Source organism: Onychomys torridus, chromosome 2 (genome assembly GCF_903995425.1).
Source record: "Onychomys torridus chromosome 2, mOncTor1.1, whole genome shotgun sequence".
Classification (NCBI taxonomy): Eukaryota; Metazoa; Chordata; class Mammalia; order Rodentia; family Cricetidae; genus Onychomys; species Onychomys torridus.
Window position 1 is genome coordinate 84,813,804 of NC_050444.1, and position 11,884 is coordinate 84,825,687.

Below are 11,884 nucleotides of genomic sequence, written 5' to 3' on the forward strand. Positions count from 1 at the left end.
TTGATCTGATTGGTTAAAATAAATAAAGTGCTGATTGGCCAGTAGCCAGGCAGGAAGGATAGGGTAGGCAGAACAAGGAGGAGGAGAATTTTTGAAAGTGAAGGCTGGGGCAGAGAGAGACTGCCAGCCACTGCCATGACAAGAAAGAGATAATGTACTGTTAACCCACGAGCCACGTGGCAAAGTATAGATTAATAGAAATGGGCTAAATATAAGAGTAAGAGCTAGACAATGGTAGGCCTGAGCTAGTGGCCAAGCAGTTTAAATAATATGAATGTCTGTGTGTTTATTTTATAAGTGGGTTGTTGGACTAACAGGGCTTGGTGGGGGCTGGAGAGAAGCTCTCTAACTACAGTCATGTCAAATCAAAATGCTTTCAAATATAAATTGAATTAATATAGATGGCACCATATTGAGAGATAAATGGAAGTCATCCTTGAAGGGAAAGAGATAGAATGAGTTAAACAGAATTGAGTGCAAATAAGACAAGTCATGGGCAATGAGATGGCTCAGTATTTGTGCAAGCATCAGGTCCTGAGTTTGATTCCTTAAAACCTATGTAAAAAGTTGCCTAAGCTGGCTTTCACCTATAATCTTAGTGCTAGGGATATAGGGACAGAAGGATCCAGATCTCATGAGAGACTCTTTCCCAAAAATTAGATGTAAAGCAATCAAGCAAGTAATCAAGAGATCTGCTGTTGACCTCTGGAATCCACATATACATGAGCACACAGGCACCAGCATCCACATGCCTATATACACGAGAAGCCACAGAATATCACATGTATGGTACAAAATACATTCAAGATTATGGAAAGTCATTACTGTGGTGCTGTGGCTTTTAGAAAATGTTTCAGAGTATATATATATATATATATATATATATATATATATATATATATATATATATGATATGGCATTGCTTCAAAATATTCAAGAGAAAATGTAGGGCAGTAGACAAGAGTCTACTTAAAAACAACTTTTTATTTAAAAAGCAGTATTTTAAGAAATCATTCCCTAAAAAATTATTCCACTCTAATATAGCATGCTTGATTACAGTGGAGACTGATGACAGCATAATCTTATGAGTAGAAAAAGACCTGTAGTTGATATAGATGTGACCCAGACACAATTTTTCATGCACAGCATGGTCTGGAATTGAATAGACAATGACTATGACATTACAAAAGTTGAATTGGCAAAGTGCAAATTCTCTCCCTATTTCAGATATATTTTTGCTGATGGGGGTGTTTAAACATTAATTTACAATTATTCAAACATATGCATATAATATGCTAATTTAAAAAGAGAATTTTAAGAGAATAGAATTCCAAAAATATATTTGTTCTAAACAGTACGTTTTAGATACTCTTTGTAGATCTCATCCATTTCTCTGTTATTGGGTGATCCTTGGGTCTTTCTTAGGGTCCCATTTTCTAGGTAGCCTCCCTGGAGTTGTGTAGCAGTCTAGTCATCTTTGTTTCATATCTACTATCCTCCTATGAGTGAGTACATACCATGTTTGTCATTCTGAGTCTGGGTTACCTCACTCAGGATGATTTTTTCTAGATCCATCCATTTGCCTGCAAACCTCATGATGTCATTGTTTTTCTCTGCTGAGTAGTACTCCATTGTGTATATATACCATATTTTCTTTATCCATTCTTCAGTTGAAGGGCATCTAGGTTGTTTCCAGGTTCTGGCTATTACAAACAATGCTGATATGAACATAGCTGAGCAAATGCCCTTGTGGTATGATTGAACATTCCTTGGGTATATGCCCAAGAGTGCTACAGCTGGGCATTGGGGGAGAAGGATTCCCAATTTTCTAAGGAAACGCCATATTGATTTCCAAGCTATCTTCTGGCATTTCCTTGTCTGCTTTTCTCTTTTTCCATTTCTGCTTAACTGCTTTGCTTTTAGTCTGTGTCAAAATGTTTCTTAGTGTGGGCTTTCATTTGTATTTAGAGGTCAAGAAACTGTGAAATTTTATAAATGATATATATGGGTAGAAATGAATTTTTGGGAGATAAATGGTCTTATACATGCAAGGATGTGGGAGATTGTCTTCTTATCCTCCATTCCAATGGTGAAAAAGTTTAATGCTAGTCGAACGGAATAGTGTACAATGCAAGGAACACCATGTTTTAAAAGTAAGATAAACATCCATATAAATCCTAACTCCACAAGTTTCTTAAACAAATTATGAATTTTTATGCCTTAAACTACTTTTAAAAAATGATACCTACCCTGCAGAGCTGTTCAGTGCCTGGCACAGAAATGATGTTCAGAAAATGATGACTGACAGTTATTGTTATGATTTATCTTGGATACATATTGTTATTATTTATGTTGAAAACATATTTCTAGGCAAAAAGAATCTTGTCATATCCTTTGAAGGCATTTGAAAGATTCTGTCGCCAATAGATTCTGGAACTTATTTCTGTAACTATATACCTTTCCATCCAACTACACATACACTTGGCCATCCCTGCATTTCTTTTCTACTGGGTTAATTTATAGAAAAGTCTTCACATTTCTTCATTGTTCAGCTAGCTAGCTTAACCCAAACCACTTATGAAAAAGTAAATAAGGCTTGGATTATTAAAATTATCTATTCTTTAATCATGGCCAAAGATAATTCAATTTGTTCTTTGTTATTACAGTGGTTTAGAAGTATCCGCTGTAGAGCCTGACTTGGGTAAAAGATTGTCCTTTATTATTACAGTAAAACCAACTTCCCTTGAATTTTCCTTCCAATGAATTTTCTTCCATTTTTGATGATACCATCCTAGAATTAATGTTCCCTTTTTAAAAACTGACAATACAATGTATGAAGTATAGATTAACTTGGAGCTCTGGTAAGGTTTTATCTACAATACTGAAGGGTGGGAAAGGACTCAATCAGCTGAGTTCAACAGGTGAAATTTAGTATGGAATACCAGTGTATATCTTCTGAATTGCGTCAGTTTGCCTGAAAGAGAGGAATGAAGAACATGCTCCATTTGAAGCTTCATTTTAAGTAAGCTATTCTCTTTCTCTTGTTTGCCATGAAATATCATTTTCATGAGCATGAAAATCTGTGTTCAACACATTTCTATGACAAAATGTCTGAGCAAAATGACTTGAACTAGAATTTATTTGGATTCATAGATTTATAGATTTCAGTTTCTTATTAGATGGCTCCATTGCTTTTAGAACCAACATAAGGAAGAAAGATGAAAGCTGATTATCTTGTGGCAGGCAGGAAGAAGGGGAGGAGGGCAGGAGTCAGGGAGAGAAGGAAGGAAGAAGATAGGGATGGAGGGAGAAGAAGAGAGAGGGGAGAGAGAGAAGATGTAAACTTCAGCATTGGGTATAAGACATAATCTTCAAAGGCATGCCTCTGGTGATCTTCCAAACAGACTCTGATGTTTGGATTCCACCACATCTAATGCCACCAAGTTATAAATCACTGATAAGTCCAAGTTCTCATAATCTGACCACTTTGCAAATTTCCCATCTCTGAACAAGTCTTTGGGAACTGAGTCTTTGACACATGGGTCTTTAAATGATACTTCATATTCAAAGGACAAGTGTTCGCATTTCACATTAGTTATGGTTGGCTGTTGGACTGCCATTAATATGTCCTAGGAGATACATGGGAATCCTTGAATCTTGTCTCACATCACCTATTCTTCCTGCCTGCAAGAATCCTGAGGATAAAAGTCACAAATCATGATAGCAAATATGAAATCAAAAGTTGCACATTATCTTTCTCAGGACCTATTTCTGAAACCAAATGATGTAATTTCTAAACCATGCTAGAGGAAGGAGAAAATAAAGCAGCTTCTTCCTTTATGTCCATATCCAAACACTACTTTAGGTAAGTGACATTTAACCTTGCCTGGATACTGGAATCATAAGACAATCATTAAGGATATATGCTCTGCTATTCAGCTCCAAAGATTTGGATTTAACTATTTGCTCTGGAATGTCGTTTTGTATGCTGTGAATATGTGTTGTTCTGATTGGTTGATAACTAAAATGTTGATTGGCCAGTAGCCAGGCAGGAAGTATAGATGGGGTAAGCAGATGAGGAGAATTCTGGAAAGAGGAAGAGCTGAGTCAGGAGTCGCTAGCCAGATACAGGGGAAGCAAGATGACAAGGCAGAACTGAGAAAATATACCAAGCCACATGGCTAAACATAGATTAAAAATATGGCTTAATTTAAGCATAGGAGCTAGTCAATAATAATCCTGAGGTATTGGCTGAGCAGTTATAAATAATATTAAGCTTCTGTGTGCTTACTTGGGGGATACAATTGGGAGAGATTTGTCCCAACCACTGGCTGGGCAGGACACAGGAAAACTTCCAACTACAACTATTCTTGAGTACAATCTTGAAAGCAGAAGGGAGACTATTTGGAAAAATCAAGAGGGTCAGAGGAAGTGGGGACAAGCAAAGCTATAAAATTTCAATATGGTTGTTAATTGTATTCATTCTTTCCAACTACTTTTATGGTATCAAAGTGCTAAGTTTCTGAGTAATACGTATCAGTCTATAATGTGCATAAGAATTATTTGGGATTTGTTAAAATAGGGACTCTGACTTAATGGCTTTGAGTTGGGACTTAAGATTCTGCTTTCTACAAGCTCCTTGGTACTTCTGATGCTGCCACCTTACAGATCATGCTTTTGGGACCAGTGCTCTAGAGATGCTGTTAGAAAGAGATAAAGAAACTAGTTTACAGATTAGACTGACTGAAAGGCAAGAATATATAGGATTGTTACATTTTCAGGCATAAACTATTAATACTCAAGTGACCCTAACACAGGCATACATTACAAAATCTGTACACTATTCATCTGCTTTGATGCAATTAGCAATCTGCTTTCTAAGTGGCAGTAAAAGTGATAGTGGTTTGAGAACAATCTGTACCAATAATGCTTTTAATTCAAAGAGGGACTGCAAAAGAAGATTCATCTCTTTTTACATTTCTTCCATCTTCTAATCAATCCAACTGCTCTGTTCTTCCTCCTAAACATTCTCCCGCTATCATCTTCTTCTCACTGCCGTTATTAAGTATCTCATTTCATTATCTCATTAATTAAATTGTTTACATTGCTTCTAGTTTATCTGATGACAAAATGTTCTGCACAACATGGTTAGATTTATTCTCATGTAGAAGAATTCTAAGTAACTTCAGCTAAGGTCTCCAATGGTTATATTCAAAAAGATGAAAAAAATCATAGAAGTACTTTTTAGAAAATCATTAATCCTTGTTCATTGTATAGGTGGTGTCTCAATTCTCTTTTACTTGATCTTTTCTCAAATATACTACACATGATTTTATTCTTCTGCTCGTTTATTCATTAACTTATACGTTTGTAGAGCCAAGAAACAGAGCATCTGACATAGAAAAATTTTCACTACAGTGAGCTGCTACCAGAGAGTGACAAGGAAGACTTCTTAGGTAATATGAAATATGAACGGGTCTTCCAGGAGAATACTGAACACATCAACTCTAGTTGAGTTGACAATAAATGAAAACTCACAGAAGCACAAACAGGTTACATACTTTCTTTTTAAGTGAAAATTTATTATGTAATATAGTGTGGGTTAAAAGAATAGTATACAGAATAGAAGCCTAGGAAGAGAGATTACAGAGCCCATGAGATGGACTTTTACAATGAAGGCTCTGGGAGGATTTTGTGCTGATATTAATGCGTATCTTTGCCAACCTTTTGATATTTTCCTTTGTTGTTCTCTTTCCCTATAATATTTTCTTCCTTTACCTTTACTTATTGAAGGTCTATGCATTATTTAATGCTTTACTTAAAATGACCTTTCCAAGTCAGAAAACAGTCTTTCTGAACTTTGGACTAAAATTATTTTGGTGACATGTGTTTATTTGGCTCAATGTTAAGATATTTAAGCAGTAAAAATTATAACTTATTTGTCTTCCCGACTTTCTTCTGGCACATATTAGCTACTCAATAAGTAACTGGTAAATTGAGTTAGACAGAATCATTAAAAAAATAAAGCCCAACCATCAATTATGGTGTACACATTTCTCAATTTCTACCCTCCTTTTATTTGACTTGAGTTTACTGGCAAACTCACATATTCATACCAGTGCTCTCTGCAGAAATTGCACCAACAAGCAGAGTTCTGGCAGTTTAAATATATTCAAAAAATTTGGTAAACAATATTTGCAATAATTCTGCAATTAGACCTTATAATCTCTCTATAGAAATTCATCATGAGGCAGTGAATAACAGCTATTCTTCACTAGTAACCCAATTAAAGCAACCCCAAGAAGTCATTTTGACTTACAATTTGAGTGTTCAGTCCATGATAGCAGGGAAGGCAAGACATTAGGAGTGGGGCGGGCAGCTTGTCACATTGCATTTAGAGTATGAGGCAGATAGTGAGGAATGCTGCTCCTCAAGCTGGCTTCCTTCTTGTTACTCAGTCTGATACCCACAGAGGTGGTACTGGCCACATTTGATGTGGGATTTCCCACATCAATCAATCTAATCTAAAAACTCCCTCATTAATAGGTCTAGAAGTTTCTATCCATAGTGATTCTAGATCTCATCAAGTTGACAATTAAGATTAATTATCACACTTTCCCAGCATCTTTGAAATCATACTGGTGACAAGTTGAAGTTAAGCCAAAATAGTGACCCCCCAAATCCATCCATTTATCCATGTAATTGTATCATCTTAAGGAATTTTAAAATGATGTTTGGTATGTCAGGAATTATGAAGACAGGTACTTGGAGAGCATGAAGAATTTCATGCCAAATAAGAGCTCTTAAGTATACTCCCCCATTGTCATAAGCTCTCAATAGTGCAATAACAGTGGGATACAGAAATGTATGTGAAAATGTTCCTACTGATTGATTGGAAGTGCATAATTATTATCTTTTCTATATTATGTATTCACTATCAAAAAGTAATAGAAATGCTAAGTAAGATTAATAGTCCTGTTTCATTATTTTTAATGAAAACTATTGATTTTAAAGTAGCATAAGGCATGAAAATTTATTACAATAAAACAATAAAGTAGACTATATGAAGCAATTGAGAATAATCTTTTTGCCTTCTTACTGTGATGGTGGGGCATAACATTCAGTACATGTGGAGGCATTTATGGCAAGCTCTTTCCAGAGATGGTAGCTTAAGCACTCTATAAAGAAGCACTTTGGAACCAGAGTATTATAAATAATCAGCAATAAAGCTGGTAAATGGGCCTTTAATTTGATTCCATTATGTCACAGATTACAAGGACCAAGAGCGCCCAGCATTCAAAACACTAACTACTAAGTCTAACACAAAGGTAAAAATAGGTGATGGTCTTGGGGTAGATTTATCATCATGTAAATTTTCAGAGAAGAGCTGAATCATTGACATCTGTGTGTAGAACAAATATCTTGCATAAGACACAGGCATACTTGTTAAATCTTCTGTTTCCATTACAAGTTTCCTCTGGTACACTTCATTCTAGGTACAATTTCTCCTGGCATCTTTTCAACTTCCATATACTTTGTCCAATTTCACAGTTAATAGTAGACAAATTCAGCAATGATTTTCTCCTGCTATTATTTCTAATGATGGAGGCTTTAGGGGCTACAAGAATTATATATGGCCTTGTTGCCTAGAATAGATCATAAAGGATGTAAGAAAGAAATGGTAGCCAACTGTACATGCTGTGCTAATCAGAACACACATGGAGAAGTGAGAGAAATCTAGACAAAAATCTAAAAGCAACCTAATGCAAAAGAATACAGAATGAAGAGATGAAAGAAAAATCACGTGAATATAAGACCTATGCTTGGTGCATCCCAGGAAATGCAAGAATTATCAGGAAGTGTTATCTGTCAAAGGGGATTTAAGCTTGTTCTAGGAAACCCCACATAATAAATTTGGTCTTACAGAGATAAAAGTGAATTTGTTTTCTATCTAACCACAGAACCCTGTGACCTTATACAAGTGGACCAAACCACACTTGACTCAATCATTTTTCTGCACAATGAGAGCAATCCTATCTATAGGTTTGGAGTGTTGGTAGCTGAGCCTAGAAAAAAAAAAGATTCAGAGCAAGAACTCAAAAAATATTATCTGCAAAAATAAACAGTAAGAATGACTAAAACCTATCTGGAAGACACAGCATGTCTTTTCTGAGGGTCTGGAGCAGACTTAGGTTGACATTAAAGTGGAGACTGCAGGAGCTTGACTTGACTTCAACAATTTGCCACAGTGTCCAGGAGACTTGAACAGAGAACAGAATGTCAGATACCCTTACAAAAACATAATGGATTCAAATCCCATAAACCAAATTTAGCATAACTTGAGGACTAAGCCCAAGTAAGAGCTAACAGCCAGTGAAGAGAAATTGAGTAAGCAACGGAATGGGAAGTCAGAAGCACATGTGGAAAAGAGAGGAGACAACTAAAATTATTCAGGTTTTTATGTGACTCACACTGGTGGGTTTTGTTCACTTGATGGGTGGGATGCATCTGTTAATCTATTACAATTGCTTTGGCTTTAGATTAGTCAATGAAATGTAAATTTCAAGTAGATATGAGGTGGAAATTTCATATGGGAGTAATTGTGTTATTGCGAACTTACTGAAGTCAATAAAATACCAGTGAAAATCATAAGCTTTGATCCCACAGTGGCTAACTCTAGCCACTTCCGTTAGACTCTCTTTGCTTTTGCTTCTTCATGCAAAAATTGATGACAATTATGTAATCTGTCTCTTGAGATAATGATAATTTAATGGGACAGTTCAAGTGATACTAGATTTCATTGTATCTAGAATTATAAAAAATGAAATGGAATTATAACTACACATGAGCCCTGAGTCAGGAGCTGCTGTGGCATAGGTAAAGCTTAATAGTTTAGGTCATCTAAGGGCCCATGGATTAAAGGTCTGTTTTCTAGTGTGGTAGTTTAGGGAGCTGCTGTGGGATAATGCTGTTGTACACTGGTTAATAAAACACTGATTGGCCAGTAGCCAGACAGGAAGTATAGGCGGGGCTAGCAGACTAAAGGAGAATGCTGGGAAGAGAAAAAGCAGAGTCAGGAGTTGCCAGCTAGACACAGAGGAAGCAATATGTGAAGGCAGAACTGAAAAAAAAGGTACCAAGCCACATGGCTAAACATAGATAATAATTATGGGTCAATTTAAGTGTAAGAGCTAGTCAGTAATAAGTCTGAGCAAATGGCCAAGCAGTTATAGTTAATATTAAGCCTCTGTGTGATTATTTTATAAGAGGCTGTGGGATTATGGGTGAGAGATTTGTCCTGACCATGGGCCAGGCAGGACACAGAAATATTTTCTACTACAAGGAAGTGTTGTGTACCTTTAAGAAGTGGAACTGAGCAGGAGGCTATTAAATTATTGAGAGAGTTGTCTTGAAAAAGACTGTGGAAATGTGGTTTCTTTTTCCTTTGTTCCAGTTTAAGATGTGATCTTTTTCTCTTATACTGATTTCTACTATGATGTCTTGCTAACCACAGTAGAGACCAAACCAATAGGGTCTTAGACTTTGGATCTGCCAAACTGTGACCTAAATAAATATTTTCTTGTTATATGTTGGCTGCCTCCAGTGTTTTGTTGTAGTAACTCAAAGCTGAGTAATAAAAGATCTGAATAGAAATGGGTTTTGATAAGCTTCTACTTCATCTACATTTCTTGGCAGAAAGGCACACTAATTTTCCTGAAATAAGAAACCATTATCTATTCTTCCATTAACAATAGAAAGACAGTTGAATAGAATACTTTGTTTTTCTTCTAAGCTTGAGAACATCTGGGGATGTAGTCCAAACATGAATGTGTGGTCTAAAAAATATCATTTGGAGAAAGTGGCTCCTTCCTGGGATTTCATGTGTAGCAATCACAAAGGAAGATGGAACCATTAAGAGCAGTGTTACCCTCCAATACCAACGCCATTGCAACATATCCTTTTGGATATGCACTTCTTCTAAAATCTATAGAGATTTCCACAGTTAAGACAGGAATAATACAGAATCTCTTCCTTACCTAACAGAACCTTTCTATAGGCTCAAATACTCTATGAACAGTCACAACGACACCCCATAAAACATCATTACTGTTCTCTTGCTTTTCTACATTTCTCTAATCCATAGACTACCAAGTAGACAGTCAGATTGGTAGCATTGTTCATTTCACAAAGAAGTCCCTCTCCTTGTCACTGAGCTTCTACTCCTGCTGTCATTCATCCTTGACTTTCTCTATCTTCAAACAGCTCATGAGGACTTTGAGGCAAGAACTACTTTAATTATATTTTGTCACTTCTGGAGCTCCTTTCCTGGTTCTGTAATATTTCTAGTGTTGCACACATTCTTATTTATTGTAGTCAACAGGGCTTCATTTACCAGCTTAAGGCATCAAGTATTTGCTTTATATATAATAGCTATCTGTTCTTCTTTCTTTGAACAGAATCCCAGCACCAAACCTGAGATGACAGGCATGATATATCTAAGACAATCAAGTCATATCCAATTTTGATTTGTCCAGCCTCCCTTACAGTTAAGGGTGGCCTATATTAAAGAAATGGCCAATAAAATATAGGAGGTCTTTTTCTTATGAGACAGACCCCCAAATCCCTGTCCCTTTTCCTTTTATTCTTCACTGAAGAGTGACCATCAAGTCTTTTAATAATTAAGCCAGAAAAAATACCACCTGTCAACTACATTCCTAACTGAGAAAAATAAGCTTTAGCTTATTTAAACTATTCCTGGGGTTACTTGCAACCATAAATATTCCCAACCAATAGTGGGAAGAAAGAGACTGAAGTTTAAGCTAAGGAAACCAAATAAGTATAGATAAAGAATCAAACTAGCTAGTGTGTAAAGGAAAGAGAGGTTATTATAGAATATTACTGGGGACTTACGGGAAATTCAGAGATGAGATCATAGAATAAGGTCAGGGCAGATGCTAAAAACCTGACAACAAGTACTATTCATGTTGGCTGCATGCTTGAATCACCTGAGGGTCTTTAAAAACATGTTTAGCTTCCTCCTCCCATGACTCAAAAAATTGACTTTATTTTTTAAGGATAGGCCATCAACAATTTTTAAAAAGCACATGCTTATTTATTTATTTGTTTGTTTGTTTAAATTTTTGTCTCTCTATCTCTCCTCTTTCTATCCTCCTGACATGTGTATGAGCAATCGGGCATGCTTATGGAGGTCAGAAGACAATTTGTCAGAGATGGTTCTTTCCTTCTAACATATTGTCCTGCAGATTTACCTCAGGTAGGTTATCAGGCTTAACATCTTTAACATCAAGTACTGACTGTGTCCTCAGCCATCTTTTAAAGCTCTTTGGTTGATTTAAAAGTTCACTCAGAATAAGGGATTACTGTTATAATGTACTACATGATCAACTCCCTGCCCACATGCCCACTCTCATTTTTAACCATTCTCTGTCAGGTGTAGGCTTACATAGTACTCTCCTACAGTTCAGCATGGAGTTTCTTTTGTCTTGTTCTTGTTTCTGAGTTTCCTTACATTGTTTCTTCCTCAGACTCTAGAGACCTCCCTTGGCATTCCTAGAAAAATCTAATTAGGCAATCCTGTTTTATTTATTTTTACAGAGTGCTTCCAAATTCAAAAGTTTGAAGCTATACATTTTATTTTGTGTGATTTTTTTTTCTCCAAACATCTAGTATAGTGGGTTTGGCATCTAGAGAATCATAAATAATTACTTATAAATTTAACTAATAAAAAGCAGGATGTGATGGCTTACTTCTTTAATCACAGCACTCTGGAGTCAGAAGCAGGCAGATCTCTGTGAGTTTGAGACCAGTTTGGTCTACAAAGTGAGTTCCAAGAACACCAGGATGATGTAGAGAGACCCTGTCT